The following is a 22500-nucleotide window of genomic DNA, read 5'->3' on the forward strand; positions in this document are numbered from 1 at the left end:
CCTGGGATACCATAGCAGTGCCCTAGCAAAACCTTAGCAACCACCTGGGATACCATAGCAGTGCCCTAGCAAAACCTTAGCAACCACCTGGGATACCACAGCAGTGCCCTAGCAAAACCTTAGCAACCACCTGGAATACCATAGCAGTGCCCTAGCAAAACCTTAGCAACCACCTGGGATATCATAGCAGTGCCCAAAAAAACCTTCGCAACCACCTGGAATACCACAGCAGTGCCCTAGCAAAACCTTAGCAACCACCTGGGATACCATAGCAGTGCCCTAGCAAAACCTTAGCAACCACCTGGGATACCATAGCAGTGCCCTAGCAAAACCTTAGCAACCACTTGGGATACCATAGCAGTGCCCAACAAAACCTTAGCAACCACCTGGGATACCATAGCAGTGCCCTAGCAAAACCTTAGCAACCACCTGGGATATCATAGCAGTGCCCAACAGAACCTTCGCAACCACCTGGAATACCATAGCAGTGCCCTAGCAAAACCTTAGCAACCACCTGGGATATCATAGCAGTGCCCAACAAAATCTTCGCAACCACCTGGAATACCACAGCAGTGCCCTAGCAAAACCTTAGCAACCACCTGGGATACCATAGCAGTGCCCTAGCAAAACCTTAGCAACCACCTGGGATACCATAGCAGTGCCCTAGCAAAACCTTAGCAACCACCTGGGATACCATAGCAGTGCCCTAGCCAAACCTTAGCAACCACCTGGGATATCATAGCAGTGCCCAACAAAACCTTCGCAACCACCAGGGATACCATAGCAGTGCCCTAGCAAAACCTTAGCAACCACCTGGGATATCATAGCAGTGCCCAACAGAACCTTCGCAACCACCTGGAATACCATAGCAGTGCCCTTGCAAAACCTTAGCAACCGCCTGGGATACCATAGCAGTGCCCTAGCAAAACCTTAGCAACCACCTGGGATACCATAGCAGTGCCCTAGCAAAACCTTCGCAACCACCTGGGATACCATAGCAGTGCCCTAGCAAAACCTTCGCAACCACCTGGGATATCATAGCAGTGCCCAACAAAACCTTCGCAAGCACCCGGAATACCATAGCAGTGCCCTAGCAAAACCTTCGCAACCACCTGGGATATCATAGCAGTGCCTTACAAGACCTTAGCAACTACCTGGGATACCATAGCAGTGCCCTAGCAAAACCTTAGCAACCACCTGGAATACCATAGCAGTGCCCTAGCAAAACCTTAGCAACCACCTGGGATACCATAACAGTGCCCTAGCAAAACCTTCGCAACCACCTGGGATACCATAACAGTGCCCTAGCAAAACCTTCGCAACCACCTGGGATACCATAGCAGTGCCCTAGCAAAACCTTAGCAACCACCTGGGATACCATAGCAGTGCCCTAGCAAAACCTTAGCAACCACCTGGGATACCATAGCAGTGCCCTAGCAAAACCTTCGCAACCACCTGGGATACCATAACAGTGCCCTAGTAAAACCTTCGCAACCACCTGGGATATCATAGCAGTGCCCAACAAAACCTTCGCAAGCACCTGGAATACCATAGCAGTGCCCTAGCAAAACATTCGCAACCACCTGGGATACCATAGCAGTGCCTTACAAGACCTTAGCAACTACCTGGGATACCATAGCAGTGCATTACAAGACCTTAGCAACCACCTGGGATATCATTGCAGTGACACACAAGACCTTAGCAAACACATGGGGCACTATAGCATGGCCTAGTAATACCTTAGCAAACATATGGACTAACATAGCAATATCTACTGTATACAATAGCCATAGGTGTTAGAGACCTACATACATACTAGCACATATATAAGCACACATATTAGCAACCACCTGATATACCACAGCAAAGGCCTAGCATCAATTTAGCAACCACCTGGGATACCACAGCAAGGGTCTAGCACCAACCTTAGCAACCACCTAGGATATCATTAGCAATACCCTAGCAATCATCAACCACCTGGGATAGTGTAGCAAAGACTAGCATTACCTTAGGAACTATCTACCATAGCGTAGCAAAGACCTAGAATCACCTTAGCAACCATCTGAGATATCATAGCAGTGCCCTAGCAAAACCTTAGCAACCACATTGGACACTATAGCATGGCCTAGTAACACCTTAGCAACCATCTGGAATAACATAGTAATATCTACTATTGACAATAGCCGTAGGCATTAGATACAGACACACATATATACACACATATTAGCAACCACCTGGGATACCATAGCAAAGGCCTAGCATCACCTTAGCAGCCACCAGGGACAACAACACCATAGCATGTCCTAGCAACTGTTTAGCAACCACCTGAGATACCACAGCAAATGTCTAGCGCCAACTTTAGCAACCACCTAGGATACCATAGGTAAAGACCTACCATCGCCTTAGCAACCACCTGAAACACAATAGTATGACCTAATAGCACCTTAGCAACCACCTGGAATACTCTAGCAATGCCATGGCAGCATCTCAGCCGTGCCGCAGCAGAGACTAAGTAGCAGCTCTGTTTTATTACTAGCTGGGCTAGCCTCATAAACTGTGATTGGGTCAGCTAGTCAGAGTGTATCCGCTATTTCACCGCTGTAAATCGTGGCAGAGACGCAGCGCCGGTTCTGTTCTGTCGTCTCGCTTTGATTCAGCGTGTGACCGCGGCTCCTGGCCGTTTATGTTCCCGCTGCGCTCCATGACCCAGATGAAGCGCTGCTATTCATCACCGGCCCCCAGGAGGCTGTGCCACACAAATTAGGGCTTTGGTGTGTGGGGGAGAGAGAGAGACAGAGAGGGAGAGAGAAAGAGAGAGACGGAGAGAGAGACAGAGAGGGAGAGAGAGGGAGAGAGACAGATTGAGAGGGAGAGAGGGAGAGAGAGAGAGACGGAGAGAGAGAGAGAGAGACGGAGAGAGAGAGAGAGGGAGAGAGACAGAGAGGGAGAGAGAGGGAGAGAGACAGAGAGGGAGAGAGAGGGAGAGGGAGAGAGAGAGAGAGAGAGAGGGAGAGAGACAGAGAGAGAAAGAGGGAGAGGAAGAGAGAGACAGAGAGGGAGAGAGAGGGAGAGAGACAGAGAGAGAGAGAGGGAGAGGAAGAGAGAGACAGAGAGGGAGAGAGAAAGAGAGGGAGAGAGACAGAGAGAGAGAGAGGGAGAGCGAGAGAGAGAGGGAGAGGGAGAGAGACGGAGAGAGAGACAGAGAGGGAGAGAGAGAGAGGGAGAGGGAGAGAGACAGAGAGAGAGAGAGGGAGAGGGAGAGAGACAGAGAGAGAGAGAGGGAGAGGAAGAGAGAGACAGAGAGGGAGAGGGAGAGAGACAGAGAGAGAGACAGAGAGAGAGAGAGAGACAGAGGGAGAGAGACAGAGAGAGAGACAGAGAGAGAGAGAGAGAGAGAGAGAGACAGAGGGAGAGAGACAGAGAGAGAGAGAGAGCGAGAGAGACAGAGGGAGAGAGACAGAGAGAGAGAGAGAGAGGGAGAGAGAGAAAGTGTCCCTGGTTTGAATCCCAAAGTAAAGCAGTTCTATATTATATATTATATATATACTGTACCTTTACATGCTGCAGCTGTATATCAGATCCGGTCCAGGCGCAGAAGTTTAGCAGAGTCTGTGTCCTGGTTCACAGGTAATAATGTGTCAGAGACCACAAAGCCAGGTCTGCAGGCCCTTTTCGGTTTTCCGGGTTCTGCTGATGCTGAAAAAAGCCGGCAGTTTCCAGTCAGGACAGATAAGTTAGCTGGGTTAGCTTAGTTAGCTGGTGATGATACAGGAACATTTACATTTCCAGTGTTTAGCAGACACTCTGATCCACTACAGTGCACTACAATACACTACAATACACTACAGTACAGTGCACTGCAATACACCACACTACACTACACTACAATGCAGTGCACTACAATACATTACAATACACTACACTACAGTGCACTACAATACATTACAATACACTACACTACAATACAGTGCACTACAATACATTACAATACACTACACTACAATGCAGTACACTACAATACACTACACTACAATGCACTACAATACACTACACTACAATAAAATACAATACACTACAATACAGTACACTACAATACACTACACTACAATACAATACAATACAGTACACTACACTACACTACAATACAATATAATACAGTACACTACAGTGCACTACAATACACCACAATACACTACACTACAATACAATACAATACACTACAATACAGTACACTACAATACACTACACTACAATACAATACAGTACACTACAGTACACTACACTACAATACAATACAGTACACTACAATACACTACAATACAGTACACTACACTACAATACACTACACTACAATACAATACACTACAATACAATACACTACAATACAGTGCACCACAATACACCACAATACACTACAATACAATACAATACAATACACTACAATACAGTACACTACAATACACTACAATACAGTACACTACACTACAATACACTACACTACAATACAATACAATACACTACAATACAATACACTACAATACAGTGCACCACAATACACCACAATACACTACAATACAATACAATACACTACAATACAGTACACTACACTACACTACAATACACTACAGTACACTACACTACAATACACTACAATACAATACACTACAAAACAGTGTACCACAATACACCACAATACACTACAATACAATACAATACACTACAATACAGTACACTACACTACACTACAATACACTACAATACATTACAATACAATACAATACACTACAATACAGTACACTACACTACACTACAATACACTACAATACATTACAATACAATACAGTACACCACAATACAGTACACTACAATACACTACAATACACCACAGTCCAGTACAATCAATACTTCACTAGCATTAAGTGCTGTGTAAAGAGACGGTCTTCAGTCTGTGTTTGAAGGCTGAGAGGGACTCTGCTGATGGCTCTTCAAGGGTTCTGTAGTAAAGAAATGGTTCTATATAGAACCCCAAACACTCTGAGAACGCTTTGTATGATTAAAGGGTTCTTTCCATCGTGAAAGGGTTCTTCAGATTGATTTGAATTCAGTATAGCACCAAAAAAAGGGTTTCAAGAAGGTGCTCTATAGAACCATAGCACATTCTCCATCAGTCCAACCAGTTAATCATGCAAAGGGTTCTTTGAGTGTTCATGCTTCTATATAGAACCATTTCTTTACTGCAGAACCCTTGAAGAGCCACCATTAAGTGTGTAGCGAGTAAAGAGAAACCTTGCAGCTCTGCTTAATTCATGCAGACTGTGTTGATCGCTAAGCTAATGTTAGCTACATTAGCCTCGTAGCTCCTCAAACTTCAGCCGCTCGGCTGGTCGACTGATCTGATTGCGAAGCTGACGGCGGGTTTTAGTGTGGTGTAAACCTCACGCTCACTCTGACAGCTGCTGTATCTCCAGTACGAGACGGACTTCTACACCCGTATTAACCTGCTTAGCTGAATCCGCTTCCCTGCAATCAAGAGGAAACAATGTCAGTCTCTGCCGAGGTGGGCAATTAAAGGACAAAGATAAATCTCCATAGCAATCAGCGCCCCTGCACGTGTGATTGGCCGTAAATAACTTAATTAGCATATATTTCCATCTCGGTGTCTCCCATCTGGCTCTGAGTGCTTGTCATATCGCGTGTAATGATGGTAATCGCAGGCACTTATTTACTTTAAGCCAATTCCCCTGAGACAGGTTCCACTTTTAGAACTTAATTTTATTGTGGGCTGGCTGTTGTGTACGTACCCTGGAATAATTAAAACGCCTGAAAAGCCGCTTCGCGGAGCGGCGACTGGGAAAAAAGTCCCGACTCGTGCCTCGTTTGCGTGGAATTGAGTTATAGAGTGGAATGCGTGAGTGTTCGGCTGGCACGGAGGGAACGTGGGCGCACGACCGATGATCTACGACTGAGGAATCATCTTATTTAGCCGCTTAAGTCGTTTCAGAATCAGGTTAAGTCACACTCTGAACGCCCTTCTGCTCCGAAGACCATCTCCGAGTAAATCTGATTGTGCTAGACGGGTTTTTTCTGCCCTGCTGTGATTTTACATCATTTATCTGCTTTGGAAGATCTGGAGCGAGGTTTGAGCGAATGTGAGTTATGAATGACATGCGCATGTTTTAAGCGCTTTATTTGAATCTGTATGAAAAACGAGCTACAGTCTTGTGCAGAAGTTTCCTCAGATTACATTTTCTAAGTAATAAGCTGAGCTGGGAGCAAGTCGCAAGTAACAAGTCTCAGTTCTTGACACTCGAGTCCCGAGTCAAGGCAGTCGAGTCTTGGGTTAAGTCCCCTCTCAGTAATAGGCAAGTCTCAAGTTGAGTCCCGAGTCAGTAGAGGCAAGGCTCAGGTCTTAAACAGGTCAGTCTGTATTCCTCAGTTAATTTAAGGCCGTTTCAACACTGAACATCAAACATGATGATAACAGTAAAACGGCCTTTTAATGCCAGCGTGTGCGTCGTGCATGGCTGTGTATTATTTATTTATTTGTTTGTGTTTGCTTGTTTGTTTATTTGTTTATTTTTTCCAACAAAATCCATGATTCACAGATAAACAAGCCAGACATAATGATGTACACAAAGAGCCGCTACACAGAAAAAGAATGACCAGTTAACTTTTGTGAAATTTTTTTATTATGATAAAAATATATTAAATATTATAGCAAGAAATATTCATTTCAAAAATAAAAAACAAAATAAAAATATTAAAATAAAATGAAAAGGATTAAGATAAAATTGCATAAACTACGTATTTAGAGTAAAATATTGTTTTTTATTTAAAAAATAAACATTATAAATAAGAATAACTTAATTTTTAAATAAAATAAAAACTATATATTTGAAAGTAGCTCAGGCAACTAAACACATGTGCTTCTATTCATTGAATTTAGATGACAGCGGAACCCGAAACGCCTGAGCTGAACGTCGTTTACAGTAAAATGATGGTGACTGTATGAAGCTGAAGTTCACTTTTCATTCATTGGCTTCTTATTGAACGTTACGTTCTGCCGCCTCACTGCTGCACCATTTAAGGTGGAACGTCATATGGCTCGAGCCCACAACTCTGGTAAGAAGAACCCTTGAGAACCAGTGTGGAACAAATGTGACACATTTCTACAAATTTTAATGTGCGATAACTATTTATAACATGGCCTGTGCAGATGTTTCGGCGCCTGTCACTTGATCCACTATATATCGTTTTTAGAGTTTTGACTCAGTAGGTCTTAGTTCTTATCCCTCTGGGGTCTGAGGTCATTCTCTCTGGATCTGTCCATCTCTTCTCTAAAGGTTCTTCATAGAACAGGATCCTCATCTGTTTCATATCTAAACGCTCCGTTATCTTCATCACTACTTTCCAAACCCGCTGCAGCAGCTTCAGCAGCTGTAAACTCTCTGACGCCGTTTCACACGAGTCTCCGATGTGGACTGAGTGAAGAATGAAGGGTTTCCGGCATGACGGTCAGTTTAGGTTAGTGATTTCCTGAGTGTCTGTCGGTCAGTTTCACACAGAATGCAGAATGTAGACGGACACACGAATCCAGCAGCTCCACACGGCGAGAGGCAGATGACGTGTATCTCAGCCCCTCTTCACAGGCTCATAACTCCAGATGTGAGTCTCGTAGGATCTCGTGATGAGATGGAATGGAAAGGGTGGCTCTACGGATTCAGGAAGGGTTTGAACTGGATTTCTGAGCTGGATCATCAAAAAGATATACCCACAGAGCATTTGACATGCGGGAGAGTTTGAGAAGCCCAGAGGGTTAACTTCTTAAATGTCCAGGACTCATCAGTGGACCCAAAGTGTTACTACACACTTCTGTATTCTAAGAATAGTTCAACCAGTTTGCAGTCCCTGTAGTTGCTGTAGATACTAATAGGACTGGCATTGTAAGATTAAGATTAAGTTACCCCGTATTAATCCCACATTGAGGAAATTCCACCTCCACATTTAACCCATCCATGCAGTGAAACACCACATACACACTAGTGAACACACACACTAGGGGGCAGTGAGCACACTTGCCAAGAGCGGTGGGCAGCCCTATCCACAGCGCCCGGGGAGCAGTTGGGGGTTAGGTGTCTTGCTCTAGGACACCTCAGCCACGTATTGTCGGCTCTGGGGATCGAACCGGTGACCTTCCGGTTTTTGCCAGCATTTATTAAAAACATCCATGATGAGCCATGTGTTCTACAGGAGTTGTTTAGACAGTGTTAGTTCACCAAAACAAACCCAGTTTTCCTTATAAGGAGGTCACGTTACTCCACAAAGTTTTATTTACACCAGGAGTCGCAACCCAAATGTTAAGAAGAGTCATTTTGTCATTTAAAAAAAAATCAGGTCACCTTGGGAACCACAACATTATGTTTATTTTACCATCTTGGCTGTAAATGTGTCTCAGTGTGTGCCGACGTCCTAGAACAGGGAACAAATATAAATGAAATCACAGACCGACTCTGCTCTGCTTTCAGCTTCAGCTCAGCTACAGCTGCTTTTCTCGCATCTCCAGCAGGAAACCTCCTCAAAAGTAGAGCAGTTTCCTGTAAAATGTCTCTCAATGTTCGACTTTTTACGAGGCTGAAGTCGCTTCTCGTTCTCCAGCCTCTTGCTCGAATTTTCCCGTTCCACCTTAAACGGTGCCTGAGGCGCCAGAATGTAACTGCTGCACTATTTAATGTGGAATGAGACAATTTGAATGAGAATCTGGTGAATGAGAAGCGACTTCAGCTTCACGACTTTTCAGTGTTTCAGTTTCTCTCTGCAGATTAAACGTATCAGGAAACCAGCTGGAGTGACTATAAACACTAATCAGCCCATTCGTCTCCAGATTATCGATGTCCGTCTTAAATCTCTCTCTTTTTACCGTTTCGTAGCTACTAGCTGGGCGAGACTGTCGTCTGTGTTGCTATGGTGACCAGCCGTCTGCGCTGATCTTCAGGGTTAAAGGGTGAATCAGCAGTTCTACATTAACTCCAGCGTTTAAGACCATTTACTGTTAAACTGTGTTGAAGGATCAGCAGAGCTTTATTTTACTGTAGAGGAGGATTATTTTATTATTACCTACTGATCTGATTCAGCTGTGGAGCCACAAGGGGGCAGTAAAAGAGCCACGCGTTGTCGACCGCTGGTCCAGACAGTGAGCCAGATTACACGATAGACTTGAAAGTTATGAATATTACTCGAAGTAGAAGCGTTTTGTGAAGGAAAATATTTTTAAAAATCTTAAAACAAGAATCGACGTACAGTTACTGTTAGACAAAAGGGGTGTGACTGAAATGAATCTTTGGCCTTGCCACACTTTGTGCTTTGTATTGTTTTTTAATAATAAATTGAGTGTATAAATAATTGTCTGCATTATGCTTATCTAGTGTAAAACGTCCAATACAAACAAAACAAAGTGTCATTTGACATTTTGAGCTTCAGGAATGAAACTAAACCCCTCCACCCTCCACAGTGTCAGGATAGACAGCTGTGATTGGCGGAGATCATTTTGTAAATGATGAGTTGTTTTGCGTCCACTATTGTTATGATGTTGAATGTTGTTGAATGGGTGGAATTTCTTTGACGGTCTTGGGCTGCTCGTACGTGCTGGTGCTCTGCTGGAAGCCGTTTGTTTTTGGTTTCTAAAACTCCAGAAGGAAACATTCCCACACCGAAAACAGCAGATTTCCAACTTTCCCCAAACATTGACGGAGCTGGAGCAGTTTAAGCTTCTGTTTCCTGCCTGGAGACTCCTTTCAGGATGTGACTGTGAAGCTAATGGGTGGGTGACCTCTGGCTGACCCCCCCCTCACAGTCCACTACATTACACATCTCCACTCATTGTCCACTCTATCAGCTCCACTGACCATATACTTTTATTCTGTGGTTACAGACTGTAGTCCATCTGTTTCTCTGATACTCTGTTGCCCTGTTCTTCAGTGGTCAGGACCCCCATGGACCCTCACAGAGCAGGTACTGTTTGGGTGGTGGATCATTCTCAGGTATGTCTGTCAAATCAGGTGTTAACAAGATTGGCTTAGATGCTAATGCTGCGAATGCTGAGGTCAGTCAAAGCGATAAACTGATAAACTATAAGTAGTGAATGCTGTGAGAGCGCCCCCTGCTGTTTATCAGAGCGCACCCTGCTGTTTATCAGAGCTCCCCCTGCTCTTTATCAGAGCGCCCCCTGCTGTTTATCAGAGCGCCCCCTGCTGTTTCTCAGAGCCGCCCCCTGCTGTTTATCAGAGCTCCCCCTGCTGTTTATCAGAGCTCCCCCTGCTGTTTATCAGAGCGCCCCCTGCTGTTTATCAGAGCGCCCCCTGCTGTTTATCAGAGCGCCCCCTGCTGTTTATCAGAGCTCCCCCTGCTGTTTATCAGAGCTCCCCCTGCTGTTTATCAGAGCTCCCCCTGCTGTTTATCAGAGTCGCCCCCTGCTGTTTATCAGCATCGCCCCCTGCTGTTTATCAGAGCGCCCCCTGCTGTTTATCAGAGTCTCCCCCTGCTGTTTAGCAGAGCGTCCACTGCTGTTTATCAGAGTCGCCCCCTGCTGTTTATCAGAGTCGCCGTTCCACAGTTTCAGTCTCCATTTCCCAAACGCTTTAGCCGAGCACGCTAACGTTCCTCCTCCTAATAAACAGTCACACGTTCAGCTCCGCCTCCTCATTATTCACCTCCATCACTGTAATGCTCCATCATCTACATTAACTCAGGAAGGTGATCAGAGGGGCGGTGGAGTTCGAGTCGGCAGCGTCTGAGATGTTTAAAACGCAGAGTTAGAAGAGAAAAACATCTCCCAGTGAAAGCCGCGTTTTACAGTAGGAATAAATGGAGCTCATTATGCTGGTAGTGAACTACGCTGCCTGACTCAGCCGCCTCAGAACCAGAGAAACGGGCCTTAAACAGGAGTCAGGACCCTGCTGGGGTTCATCCTAAAGTTAGGACAGGATTTAGGAGGTTTAGTCCGGTTAGGATGTTTGTGTGACGCTGTTTTCTAATCTGGAGATAATGATGAGGTCATGAAGTTAGGAGCTGTTATTCTGGAATAGATACTGTAGTCATGGAGACGAAACAGATCAGATTTCAGAGTTTTTTTAATTCTAATTTTCTCAGGTGTCTGAAACATTTGCAGAGCATTGTAAATGTGCCCTGCAGAATTGTGGGCAGTTACACATTCATCACTGTCAGCTCAGCCTAATTACTGAGGCATAAATCATGTGCAGAGACGGAGGAGGTGGTGGACAAAACCTGTCCCCCGATAATACAGTGTAACAGGGTTATTCACACCAAGAATGCTTTGTTTATTGATTTATTCATTTATTTATTTGTTCTTCTTTCTTGGCCTTTGGCCTCTTTCCCATGTTTTCCTTCAGTAGCAGAGCAAACCAGCGATTCTAGTATGAACGGGGTGGCCAGAGACATTTCAAGGGGTCAGAAGTCCACTAACCCAAAAATAATATATGTATTTATCACAAATGATCCAGAAAACAAGATTTAATGTGACCCAAAACTGACTTTTAGATCAGATGAACAAAAGTCCTATCAGATTAGTTTCTATTTCCCAAACTGACCCTGCGCGCTGGTGCTGGGGCAGGTCCCTCTGGTCACTGGGGTGGAGTCTAATCTAATATTTCTCCTATTGAGATTACTGTAACCTTAGTTTAAGATTATTTAATCTATTTCTAGAGATTTTGTGTGTTTTAAGTAATTCTCTTAAGTGAAATTATTCCAGTGTATTGGCAGATCATTTTGCTTGTTTTAGGAAATGTGCTTAGCTCTCTGCCAATATAGTGAGATCATTTTTATTTAGTAAAATCAATTAAAACAGGAAAAAAAATCTCATAATAAATGCACAACCATATCAGAACGAGAAATATCGCACAGACTGACTGTTAATGAATTGAGAATTTCACCTGACAGGATTCTGTTTTTTGCAGTGCTGTTAGTTAAAGTATTGTTCAGCCGTCAGGGATAAAACAAAGCGCAGCAGTTTCATTAATAGCTTTGGTCGTCATTCTAAACCAACAAAGTAGGAAGAAAATAGTGAAATATCACCTGTTTCAATGCCACATTCAGTAAACAGTACTGAGTAACTCCGCATCTTCGGAAAACTTCACCCTTTCTTTTAATAAATGTTTACAAACATGTGTTTATGAGCTCCTTCTGGTGTGGGTTCACTGGAGGTTCACTGGAGCTTAGTGCTAACATACTACTAGAATCCCATAGGGGCGCTAGCAGAGGTTAGCACTGTGGTAGGGGTGGGTTTGATGGTCATGGCTGGAACTAAAGGCCTCACTCTGATAACAAGTGTTGTTAGCTTAGTGCTAACATACTACTAGAATCCCATAGGGGCGCTAGCAGAGGTTAGCACTGTGGTAGGGGTGGGTTTGATGGTCATGGCTGGAACTAAAGGCCTCACTCTGATAACAAGTGTTGTTAGCTTAGTGCTAACATACTACTAGAATCCCATAGGGGCGCTAGCAGAGGTTAGCACTGTGGTAGGGGTGGGTTTGATGGTCATGGCTGGAACTAAAGGCCTCACTCAGATAGCAAGTGTTGTTAGCTTAGTGCTAATATACTATTAGAATCCCATAGGGGTGCTAGCAGAAGTTAGCACAGTGGTAGGGGTAGGTTTGATGTTTATGGCCTGAACTGAAGGCCTCGCTCAGATAGCAAGTGTTGTTAGCTTAGTGCTAACATACTACTAGAATCCCATAGGGGCGCTAGCAGAAGTTAGCACTGTGGTAGAGGTAGGTTTGATGTTTATGGCCTGAACTGAAGGCCTCACTCAGATAGCAAGTGTTGTTAGCTTAGTGCTAACATACTACTAGAATCCCATAGGGGCGCTAGCAGAAGTTAGCACAGTGGTAGGGGTAGGTTTGATGTTTATGGCCTGAACTGAAGGCCTCGCTCAGATAGCAAGTGTTGTTAGCTTAGTGCTAACATACTACTAGAGTCCCATAGAGGCGCTAGCAGATGTTAGCACTGTGGTAGGGGTGGGTTGGATGGCCATGGCTGGAACTAAAGGCCTCACTCAGATAGCAAGTGTTGTTAGCTTAGTGCTAACATACTACAAGAATCCCATAGGGGCGCTAGCAGAAGTTAGCACTGTGGTAGAGGTAGGTTTGATGTTTATGGCCTGAACTGAAGGCCTCACTCAGATAGCAAGTGTTGTTAGCTTAGTGCTAACATACTACTAGAATCCCATAGGGGCGCTAGCAGAAGTTAGCCCAGTGGTAGGGGTGGGTTGGATGGTCATGGCCTGAACTGAAGGCCTCGCTCGGGTGGTCAGTCTGCGACTGAAGCTGGACTGAACAGTCAGTGCGTTCTGCCTCAGGTGCACTGCAGTCCTTCCTCTCTGTCAGGCGGTCTGACGCAGCAGCTCCATAAAATGCGCCCAAACTCTGCTTTAATTAAAGAACGTGGTAAGAGCGGCTGTAAAGCGAGGGGGAGAGATAGTGAGCGGCGCAGTAAAGCCCCCCAGGGAGAGGAACGCGAGTGAAATGTGTGATCAAGGTCACAGAGTGTGATTTTACACGCTCAGTCACTTCCCGGTGCTCCACGGAAATATCACCACCTCTGAAATATAACAGCTCATTAATAAAGTCTTTATGGAAGGAGCATCGGCCGTTTTTCACCAGGCGCTCATCCGGCTCTCCTCAGATACGGGAATTAAAACATCAGGAGCCAGTGACATCATCCTGAGGTACTAATAGCAGGACTGTAATCACAGATTTATAAAAATATATTTTTAAAAATGTCAAAAGGCCCCATTTTATCTTATATTGTAGCTCACAGACAACATTCGCGTGGTTATGTGTTCCAAAATTAGCCATAATTAATGTCCTTTTTATTTTAATCAATGTTTATATATTATAGACGACAGTGAGTTCCGGCCACGCGAGCTGATTGGTTGAGAGACGTTCTAACTCTGCTGTTATTTCACCATAACATCACAGGTTTTCCACAAACACTGTATCACTCTACTGAGACGCTGTTGCCAAGCAACGACTCTGACAGCTGTAGGAGACGCTCGAGCCATCTGAACGTTTTTACTTCTTACTTTGCCACAAACAGAAAACGGGCACTGTTAAGACCACATCTGACCGACAGCCGATTTGGTCCGACTCTGAAGACGAGACGACACAAAATTCCCAAACTGTCGTCTCCACTGAGCAGCTTTTCAGTCGGCAGCTGTGACAGAAGAACAGCTGAACAACCTGGAATCAGCCAGAAATGAACCCAACACCATTCACCAAAATTCCATATAAGCTCAGAAGACTCGTGTAGGTTCTCTGGTGGTTCTGGATGGTAAATAAAGTGTCTATATCTGTGTTGTAGTCATGGCGACGCCTGGTTCCCATCACCACCACTGTAAAGACGTCTGAACCATTTCACACCAAACTGCTCGGAATCTCTCTGTTTACACCATAAACACTGAGTTATGGAGAAAATGGTCAGAATTCCTTTAAGGCGTGCTGTTCGGAGCATGCTAATTGGTGGGACCTAACAGCATGCAGCCATATGAATGTTGCCATGGTGACGGAGTGGCTATTGTTGATAGCATGGAGAAGATGCCTGGTGTTCAAATGAGAGAAGCCCCCCTTAGATCCCCCCTCTTTAACCAGCGCTGCAGGAGCATTTAGCCATTTATCGTGTGCGTCGTTAACAGCAGCCTTGCTTCCCCGTGGTGTCCGATAATGCCATAAAGCAACGTCTCTCTGCTCCTGAACCCGCTGCTCTGCTCCGTCCGGCCCTGTGCTGCCCTTCACTTTCTCTTCCCTTTCTTCAGTTTTCCTTCTCGCCGTGTTTTCAGACACGGCAGGATGTTCCCCGCGCGTCGTTGTTTATCTCCTGCAGTTGGGATCAGAAGTGAGAGGGTGAAGGCCAGAAAACCTCCCACACATAACAGACACGAGGAGAGATCCACACTGCTCCTCCGTTCCCGTTCCCTCCTACACGTCTCCTTACAGACGCTCTCGGAAAGATTTACAGCGCTGCTGTTTCGCTGTAGTGGAAAGACAGTGGAAGGCGAAGGTGGAGCTCATGCATCGCCTTTGGAAATTTGTTCCGGGGGGATTATCATCTGAATTAGTATGTTTGTTTTATTTACACTGGTCAGGCCTAACGTTCTGACCACCTCCTCGTTTCTGCGCTCACTGTCCACTTTATCAGCTCCACTGACCGTATAGCTGCACTCTGTAGTTCTACAGTTACAGACTGTAGTCCATCTGTTTCTCCTGGGTTTTTCAAGAAAGGAACCCTTTTGTTTCTGTGCAGAACAAACGGCTCAGAGATCCGAGGAAGATCATACTGAATTAAAATGACCATGTATATTTAGTTCCCGAACACCAGTAGACCTTCTCTGGGGAGATAAAAGGGCCTGGATGTTCCCCTCAGCTTAGCCCGGCAGCTGGAGGACGTATTGATATTCGATCAGTTTCACACAGTGTGGGAACATAAACTGTGATCAGGTTCATCAATATCAGGTCACGCTTTGTAGTAAATGACATTTTCCGGATGTTAGGAATGGGATTTTAATTGATTCTGCAGCTGAGAGTGATTGTCTGTTCAGGCCTTTAGGTCAGCGGTCCACGTGGTTTCAAATCAAGTGGTCACCTCAGCACTTTGACTGCTGGGTCAAATGCCAGGTCACTGGATGTAGTTATTATGGATGATTCCATTGAAATGGAGTTAAATTAAATGACACTTGCCCGGAGCGGTGGGCAGCCCTATCCACAGCGCCCGGGGAGCGGTTGGGGGTTAGGTGTCTTGCTCAAGGACACCTCAGTCACGTGGCTCTGGGGAACGAACTGGCGACCTTCCGGTCACAGAGCCGGTTCCCTGACCTCCAGTTTTCCCTGACCACACAATTTTGTATTATTTTAATAATAATAATAATATCTTTGTTTCTAGAGCATGTTTGTATAGTTTTATAGCAGTGGAGACTCAGAGTGCTTTACAGGCAGGACTGAAGATTAACAGTGGTAGAAGAAACTATTCGTATTGGCTTGAAAAGCAACCCAATCTGAGTTACTTGGCAACCCAGAGCTGGGTAAATACAGACAGAACACATGCTGGATTATTTTATTAAATAATTTAGCTGTTGCTCTGGGTTGTTACTGTACCCCAAGTCTTTCAATTATATAACGACAACAACAATAATACTAATTTGGGGCAGTCGTGGACTGGAGGTCAGGGAACCAGCCCTGTGACCGGAAGGTCACCGGTTCGATCCCCAGAGCTGACAGTCCATGACTGAGGTGTCCTTGAGTAAGACACCTAACCCCCAACTGCTCCCTGGGCGCCGTGGATAGGGCTGCCCACCGCTCCGGGTAAGTCTGCTCACTGCCCCCTAGTGTGTGTGTGTGTGTGTGTGTGTGTGTGGTGTTTCACTTCACGGATGGGTTAAATGCAGAGGTGGAATTTCCCGTTTGTGGGATTTAAAAAGTATCACTTAACTTGATAATGACGTGATTTTCTTATTTATAATTTAACTCAGTCTATAATTTATTGATTATTTGAATTAATCCGCACATCAAAGCGATGGAACGAATGGAAACCGACGTCCACAACATTAAAGAACCATAACAAGGACGGTCGTCTGTGATCGCCGTGTTCCGATGACGTGTTTACGATTTAGCTGTGTGTTTATGGCCGGTTGCTAGGAAACAGACTTGACCGCTGATTGTCGACTTCGATCGAGTGAGTTAACATTTCCTAACTGGAGATCAGATGCTGTGAGAAAAGATTCCTAAAAGCTCCTACAGAAAGTTCCTACATGAGCTGGTTCTGAATTCACTGCCTGATGACTGAGACGCTGTTTTATGAGAGTTTAGAGAACTTCAACTCCATTCATGGTGGAGGGAGACATGCAGGGCGCTGTGCGGCAAAATAGTCCCCAAAGAAAACTCATTATTCCAGATTTTCCACTGTTTTCCATCATCAGCATTCCATATAAGCTCAGAAGACTCGTGTAGGTTCTCTGGTGGTTCTGGATGGTAAATAAAGTGTCTATATCTGTGTTGTCGTCATGGCGACGCCTGGTTCCCATCACCACCACTGTAGATGTTAATTCAGCTGTGCACCTTGTGTTCATAAAGACTTCTAAAAAAGATGGTTCTTTAAGGGTTCTTTAGTAATTTCATGCTTAAATGGTTCTTTGCATGGTGAAATGGTTCTTCAGATTGATGGAGAATGTACTGTGACATATGGTGACCTTTTTAAAATTGGTTCTATATGGCACCAAAAGGGTTCTGTTATTACTAGGATTTCTCCCTTGAAGAACCATTTCACAATACAGGGAACAAGCATGCAAAGGTTCTTTGAGTGCTCATGGTTCTATGTGCAAGGCGTGTTTATTCATATATAGCAGGTTTTATTTGCAAATGATAAAATATGAAGACAATTCAAATTAAAATAAAAAAACATAAAATAGAGGAGAAGAGAACTTAAAACATTATGAAAACATTAAAACAGAACTTAATTAATGAAAGAGATGAAATTAAAATCAGTTTAAAATCAAACGAGGATAATGAGTCATTACGAGTACGTCAGGTCTGCTGTACGAAGCTAAAGAACCGAGGTTCTCATTAATCACCATCACTCCTGTGGCTTTCCTCTCAGGCTCTGTGATGCTCTGGTCTCTCTCTCTCTCTGTGTCTCTCTCTCTCTCTCTCTCTCTCTCTTTGTCTCTCTCTCTCTCTCTCTCTCTCTCTCTGTCTCTCCCTCTCTGTCTCTCTCTCTCTCTCTCTCTGTCTCTCTCTCTTTGTCTCTCTCTCTCTCTGTCTCTCTCTTTGTCTCTCTCTCTCTCTCTGTCTCTCTCTCTCTCTCTCTCTCTTTGTCTCTCTCTCTCTGTCTCTCTCTCTCTCTCTCTGTCTCTGTCTCTCTCTCTGTCTCTCTCTCTCTCTCTGTCTCTCTCTTTGTCTCTCTCTCTCTCTCTGTCTCTCTCTCTCTCTCTCTCTTTGTCTCTCTCTCTCTGTCTCTCTCTCTCTCTCTCTCTGTCTCTCTCTCTGTCTCTCTCTCTCTCTCTCTTTGTCTCTCTCTCTCTCTCTCTCTGAGTTACTGCGTTTCCTGGCTTGGACTCCGTTCAGGTTCTACAGGAGCCGTACTCGGCGCGCTCGGTTCTCCTGAGGGAGGCAGATTTGTGGTTTCTAACCCCAGAAGACCCGTCAGCGTTTGAGTGCTTTAGCAGAGCTTCACTGTTCTTGGACCGCGTCGTCCTGTAGCACACGGACCTGAGAGCTACTCTCATTCTTAAAATAACTTCTTAACAACTCTCTTTTGTTTTAACTGTTTTCTTAAGAAGAATTCCAAACTCGAGTGATATTCCTAAAAATATTATGTTCTTAAATGTTTTCTTAATCTTACGACTCTCACTCGTCTGCAGAGCCACGGTTTCACGCCGGCGCCGTTCAGCGAATGCGCATTTAAGCAGCAGAAGCCGAGAGGGAGTGCGTTATCGTGAAATACCATCACGGCTGTGATTTTCTGGCTGATTCCAGGTTGTTCAGCTGTTCTTCTGTCACAGCTGCCGACTGAAAAGCTGCTCAGTGGCGACGACAGTTTGGGAATTTAGCGTCGTCTCGTCTTCAGAGTCGGACCAAATCGGCTGTCGGTCAGACGTGATTATTTAGACATAAAGCTCAATAATTTACTCTGCATACGGGCCTTTATGATTACACTCACATCACATCTACAGGAATAGAAGCTTTACTTAAACTTTAGCTTTAGGCTAAAACATGTCCCTTCTGAAAATATCCCAGTGTTTCTATTGGTTTCTGATGGTTTTGTAATGTGTTTTGGTTTATGGTTTAACCGGTTTGGCGTCTGCCTCCCTTCCTGAATGATAATGTACGTGCGACCAGGTCAGTGGCTGTTTACATCGGAGTCGTTATACATGAGGAGCGCGGCTCGAGGCGCTCGCAGCGCTTTACTTTCCTATAAGGACTTTGTTTACACGGCACAGTCCTGCTGTCCTACCGCGCATGAGCTCCACTGGCCTGGAACCGCGGAACCAAACCTGCGGCTCTTCGGTTCTGCAGGCTCGCCTCTGCTGCTCCTCGCCTTCTGTTTTCCGCCGCCACCCCACCGTTGCTATATTTTCCACTCAGGATTGTTCCCTGTTGGCTGTTTCTCCCACTGTCTCCTCCGGATCTCGTTCACTCACTTTTTGAAAACTCGTGGTTTGATGCTTTTCCTCCTTTTTGCTCCTCTGAGTTGCTCAGGCTGAATAAATAACAGTGAATACAGGTTTAAAATGTCTCTCGTGTTGTTTAGGACCCCCAGTAACGTAGCAGACGTGAGAAAACGATGAAGATTATCTTAATAAAATCTTAAGAAAATAATTAACATGATATTTAAGAACATCGGGCCTCGTTCACCAACCGCTCTTAAGAAGGAATTTGGGTCGTTCTACTGAAACGTCCAGTTTTGTGTCCCTAGTGTTTAAGGTTTTTTTTAAAACAAAACAATAAGTTATTTTAACAGTTTGACCTTCTTGAGTCTCAATTCATCAACACTGGTTTATAAATCAATCATATAGAATTCCAGTCACCTCAGAAAAGCTCGTCCCTACAGCCGTGTGTGAAGCTGAAGACATATTTTGAAGAAAAAAACACATTTTTCTACGATTTTAACTACAAAAATCTCCACATGACTGCGGAATATATGATTTAAACGACACAAAAGCTAAATAAATATTATAAAATAAGTAATAAAAGTCCCCAGGAGTCGAGTCACTGGTGTCACCACGTAACTAAAAAACTCTTATTTTGAAATAAAAGTCACGCCGATGACGTCACTCGACCTCCTTTGACCTGTTGTCTGAGGATCTATGGAGAAAAGCTCATGGTGAGTCCACTGTGTCTCTCAGTTCTCAGAGATCTTCTCATTCAGCTCATGATCTCATATGAAGCTTCTAGCTGACGTCACTGGTGTGACCGACTTTATTCTGAGGTCATTGTGGAAAAATAGAAACACAAATGGATAAAATTCCATATTTTAGTGGACGTTCCCTGATGGACAGCGTGTGGTTTGATGCTCTGTAAAATGCATTGATCATTAAAAACGTCTCTGGTGTTTCCTTCATTATGAGGAACACCGGTGACGGTCAGTAGCACCAGTGACTCTATGGAGAGGCAGGAAAGTGTAGAATGACCCTTCAGTTCTGCGCTTTAAGAGCACGTCATGAATCCGATGTAGACTTTTTCCTAGGACCTTCGTCAAGAACACATTTAAGAGCAGACTCGGGAGGATATTGGAGAGTGAGGTCTTTTATTACAATCTTCTTAGTGTTTGTCTTAAGAACCTTCGTTTTTTTCTGAAGAAAGCTTTCGTGAATGCGGCCGCTGGTCCTCAGATCCAGGAGGCAGAGCTGAAGGACAGAGGGTTCGCTTCCTGCCCTGTGGAGCTTCAGGAAATGAAAACAGATTAAATTTTGGGTCAGAAGCTGGTGGTCCCTCGGTGGCTGTATAATGCTCCACTTCATCCTCCAGGCTCCTGCTGAGGGACCTCGGCTTTATAGAAATAACTCCAGTCAGAAGGAATCAGCCGCCGTAAATTTGGGGCGTGGTGACCCCAGAAAGTGGCTCTGACCTCCAGGATGGAAGTCGGAGTGAGTTACGGAACATTAGGTGCACACACAGGCTGGTTTTAATGCCGTGCGCGGACGTGGGGCCATGTGTTTGTCCAGTATGTATTCTATACGTGTGAGTATGTGTATCTAATTTGTCCCGTATGTGTTCTTTTATATACAGCCTACATAGTTTTGCACAAATTAAGCCGAAGAACGAAATGGAGTGTTTTGTCCCGACAGTGACAGCACGTAAGCACCTGTGCTGTGTTATAACAACATGCCGTGTGTGTTATTTACAGTCAGTTAGTCGGGAAAACGCCGCGCTTTGTTGACTTGTTAAAGTGTAAGTAAGTTCGTCGCTATAGAGACACACTTCCGCACCATTTAGCCACAGACCGTGTTTGAGTGTGTTATACAGTCTGTGCCTCTGATTAATTTAACATTGAGGGAAAAATGAAAACATAAATTATGACCTGGGACACTTTATCATTATTTTTGGGTCGAATGTGCAGATAAATAGAAATGTTGCCCTACATTTGCAGAAAATGTCAAAAACGGCATGTTTAAGTAAAGAGGATACACAAACTTCTGTTTCAAATATGTGTGTGTGTGTGTGTGTGTGTGTGTGTGTGTGTGTGTGTGTGTGTGTGTGTGTGTGTGTGTATATTCAGCACTGTGTGAAACTTTTAGGCATCTAAGCACATTTTTAACCTCAGCAGTGAGTTTATCACAATATACATTAGAATAAAGTCGTATTCATAATTTAAATAAACAGAAAAACAATAAACAGTAACAAGAATTTCTCGGGTCCATATTTTTCCTGGACACCTTCACAGCCGCCACAGAGACTCGTTAATATCATCAATTACATCATGAGCTCAATTTACTGAGCACTGATTGGTCAAACCAGGAGCTGCTTTATAACTACATATAATACTGGACTTCCTCGAGGAGGAGAGGCTTGGAGATGGTTAAACACACACACCAACATCCAGAACATCACTGTTTATTATTTATATATATATATATATATATATATATATATGTGTGTGTGTGTGTGTGTGTGTGTGTATATATATACTTGTAACCATGACAATGAGTATCACATGCTACTATCACATGCCACATTGCGTTATATACATTATCAGCTTCCGTTATGGCGCAGACACACACGTGCAGAACGTACTTAAACTCTCCGATATGGAATGTAATCGGATACAGGCGTTTACGTAGATATTATTCTCACTATTTAACGGATTATTTACAGGATTGCCCACCTCGTTCAGGCGGATAGAAACTGTATTCCGAATAGCCTCAACTGGACTAGCCTATTCCAACTGAGGTGTGCACATGGATGCATTCTGTTCCCATTGAGCTATTTCCTGGAATATTAACGGATTATGAGGCTGCATGCAAACATGGCTAATGTTATTTGCATTTTTTCTAATGATATTTGTTGTTTTTATCAGTAAAAACACACCTACTGTCTGGATAAATGACTATATATATATATATATATATATATATATATATATATAGTCTTTGTAGACTGTATAGTCTGTAGCAGTGAAGATCATAAAGTCAGTAAGTAATTGAAACTGCCTGAATTTGCATTCCTTCAGATGCCCCTCCTCCTCCTTGGCTTATATAATGAATATGAATAGCGTGGGCGGGTGTGAAAGGAGAAGGCGTTCAGAAGCCACTCAGACGGGCCAAGGATGTGAATTATTTTCCTGTAATAACTCCACAGACTGCAGTGGAGCAAACTGTACAGCACAGACTCAGAAAATTACAGAAATAATCCTCACATTCACGTACAGTGCAACACAGTGTCTGGCCTGGCAGGTGAGTTCCTGCATGGAACGGCTAAATTCAGGGAGGGAAAGGGTACG

At 44.2% G+C, this 22500-nt stretch overlaps 1 protein-coding gene and 1 long non-coding RNA gene across 13 annotated transcripts in view; one reads left to right on the forward strand and one right to left on the reverse strand.

Annotated features, from left to right (window-relative positions):
• fbrsl1 (fibrosin-like 1) overlaps positions 1–22500 on the forward strand; it is a 546240-nt gene that overhangs the window by 207649 nt on the left and 316091 nt on the right. The gene's annotated exons all lie outside the window — the stretch shown is intronic.
• LOC108413211 overlaps positions 1–22500 on the reverse strand; it is a 75166-nt gene that overhangs the window by 1663 nt on the left and 51003 nt on the right. For both annotated transcript variants that reach the window (XR_001856746.2, XR_001856745.2), the window contains exons 2-3: positions 5446–5520; positions 3553–3696 (exon numbers count right to left, since the gene is read on the reverse strand). This is a non-coding gene — a long non-coding RNA (uncharacterized LOC108413211). The remainder of the gene's footprint in view (positions 1–3552; positions 3697–5445; positions 5521–22500) is intronic.

This window comes from Pygocentrus nattereri, chromosome 20, assembly GCF_015220715.1.
Source record: "Pygocentrus nattereri isolate fPygNat1 chromosome 20, fPygNat1.pri, whole genome shotgun sequence".
Classification (NCBI taxonomy): domain Eukaryota; kingdom Metazoa; phylum Chordata; class Actinopteri; order Characiformes; family Serrasalmidae; genus Pygocentrus; species Pygocentrus nattereri.